Consider the following 3347-nt stretch of genomic DNA (forward strand, 5'->3'; position numbering starts at 1 on the left):
ATTCATTAGATTCTGAAGCACAGAACTTTGGAGGTAAACAGACAACAATACCATCTTTTCTTTAAGTAAGGCACAACTAGGTTTACCTGAAATTCCATTTATAGAATTGAAAAAGGTTCCTACCGAATACAGAGGTGACCTCAAGTACAAAAGAAAACAAACGAAAACTTGAGATTTAAAACAGGAATCTGTCAAATAATTAAAAGTATACCGATTGAAAGAATCCAATTAAATAATAAAAGATTACAATCGCTCCTCAGAATATACCTGTGTTTAATTTATCAGAAGTTCTCCTCATTAAAGTAAAGAAATAACCTTCAGAATGTAGGGATAAGAGAATTCAATAGACCAAAAATCCTTTCATCTCAGAACTCGAGGATATGTTTTTCAAAATTCAGTCATCAAAGTCCGAGTATTCTGAAGACCAGTTTAGATTCACTTACTTACATGGCTACGGCATGTTGTTATATGCGATGTAAAAAAAGAATGTCCAACGTACCTGATAATGGATTTCCCATGGCAAATTCATGTAACTAAGGGAAGTGCGAATCTCTGTATTGAAAGCAAATATATATGGCTACTTGGAACAGTTCGATTGGGTGTGCTTGTTTTATGTTGATTCTCTTTTTTTAGGGTCTTGTGAAAAATAATTTCTGCAATACGTTGTATTGCCTCATGACAAGGAGTTTGAGGGAATTGGTTTACGGCATCAAATCTAGACATAATGATGTTATTGTCTGAACTATGTAAGTGTTGTAGGTGGTGTGAAGTGTTTTTTAATTGGGTGCTTGTTTTGGAAACATAATGTTCCAAAATCCAATGGAAGTATTATTTACCAAGGTTGTTGTTTGAAGAGTTATCAGACGACATAATTGGACGTAAGGTTATCGGGTTTTATAGACTTTCGGTAAACCGCAGATTTTTGTTTCGTATGCGAGAATTTGTAAAGTTTAAAAATGATAGTTATTTTTTTTTAATACTATTTGGTGTAGTTTGCTCAGTTTTTGTTGTATGTAGGGTTACGATCAGTATTTATCTGAGTAAATTTAGATGTATTATTCAATATATTTACCATCAAGGAATCATACTGTTTGGTTGGTGGAGTCACGATAGAGTTTCCTTTATCGGCTCTCTGGGTGGCAATGTATTTGTTGTTTCTAAGAAGTTTTAGGCCTTTTCTTTCTGTTTATGATAAGTTTTGTTTTGTAGGCTTCTTACTGTTTCTTTCGAAGTTTTTTCTATATTCATCTAGCAAGTGTTTTAACAGACATACTTTTGGTTTGACAGGAAAATTGTTCATTAAGTTGTTCTTGTTTTTTGGAATGTTGAATAATTCCGGTGATTTTATGTTATCCTGTGATGAATTAGACACGGATTCTTCTTGAGGTCTTGGTCTTGTGAATAGCTGCTGTTGATTGGACTTGTGATTTGATTGTATTATTACTTTCCTGCAAAGATCTCCAAAGTTAGTTTTCAAATCTAACATTAAGATGGTGGGAAGATTTACTGCTTAGGTAAGACATTTATTCAAGGCTGTGGTTTGACTTGATTTGAAAGTTCGACAGGATGATTATATTGTTCTTTACAGCGTCCAGTTTTATTTTTTATTCTGCTGAAGTTTTTCTACCTTTCTGTTTAAATTTCGTTTGATAGTTAAGCCTTTAAAGTAGGTGCTTTTCTGTATTACTGTCGGAAGTAAGTTATAATCTTCAGGGAGTAATCAAACGTAGAAGGGTGCTATGAAGAAATGTCAGTTTTCTATGATTTTCATTTATAGTTCGTTTTAAAATTTATATTTTTGTTTGTTTGTTTGAAATTAAGCACAAAGCTACACAATGGGCTATCTGTGGTCTGCCCACCACGGGTATCGAAACCCGGTTTCTAGCGTTGTAAGTCCGCATTTATACCGCTGTGCCACTGGGGGGCTTTTCCTACAGAGTTCATCTCCAGTTGTTTTTTGACGAAATCATGACAACTTTGGTCCGTACCCTTCCAACATATATCAAAGATACCACCTAGACTCTACAAGTATTTAACGAAATATCCCTAGCTATTCCGAATCCACTACTATTCACAATGGACATATAATACACTGCCGTATCGCATAGTGAGGGTCTTGAAGTTTTGAGTTTCTACCTCAACCAGCGACAAGTGCTAGAACCATCAACAGGTAAGACTAACTGAACTAGTTTTAATACTTAACATCCTTTCTCCGAATGATTCATATTACAAACAAATAAAGAGTGTAGCCACGGGTACCAAGATGGGACCATCATTCGCCAAACTGTTTGTAGGCTACAGAGAACACCACATCTTTAAAACTTATGATGGACCCATGCCGGTTTTATACCGACGATACTTTGATGACATCATTGGAATTGCAACTTCCAGCATAGACGAACTCGATCATTTTATCAAATTCGTTCAGAACCAGCCCTTCAGTACACAAACAACGTTTCAAACCATTCAGTAAACGTACTCGACATCACCCTAGCCTCAACTTCCATTGATTATAAACCCACTGCCTCTCACTCGATCATAACTCCAAACATCCTACAGCTACTAAAAATGTCATCACAAAATCTTAGTTTCAACGCCTAAGTCGTTTATGTAACTACGAATCCGATTTTGACTAGAAAGCTGATGAAATGTCAGGTTTTGGAGGATCAAGAATTACCCCCCCCCCCCAGACATAATCAATTCAGCTCGCAAGATCGCTACAAAGATCAATCATGATAATGCACTAAATCTGAAGACAAAAAAACGAATCATCGTAAAAATCAAGTCCCTTTGATATTGACATATCATTGACAAAACATCCAGGTTTCTAAGATAACAAAAAACATTTAACAATAAACCCATCGTTTCGTACCAACACATAAAAAAACAACCCAAAACCCTAAAATTCTTATTAGTTCCTGCACAGTTGAAGACACAAGAAGAAACCACCCATCTTCAGTGTGGTACACGTTGCTGAATACACGTTCACTATGCAACACCTGTCGTTACATCAGTACCAGTACATCTGTATGTGGTCCAAGCTCCACGTACACCATCAAACAGTGAATACACGATCACGATCCAACACATGTCGTTACATCAACACCAGTACATCTGTATGTGGACCATACTCCACGTACATCAAACAGTGAATACACGTTCACAATGCAACACGTGTCGTTACATCAACACCAGTACATCTGTATGTGGACCATACTCCACGTACATCATCAAACAGTGAATACACGTTCACAATGCAACACGTGTCGTTACATCAACACCAGTACATCTGTATGTGGACCAAACTCCACGTACATCATCAAACAGTGAATACACGTTCACGATGC

This window comes from Limulus polyphemus, unplaced genomic scaffold (genome assembly GCF_000517525.1).
Source record: "Limulus polyphemus unplaced genomic scaffold, Limulus_polyphemus-2.1.2 Scaffold4567, whole genome shotgun sequence".
In the NCBI taxonomy this organism is placed as follows: domain Eukaryota; kingdom Metazoa; phylum Arthropoda; class Merostomata; order Xiphosura; family Limulidae; genus Limulus; species Limulus polyphemus.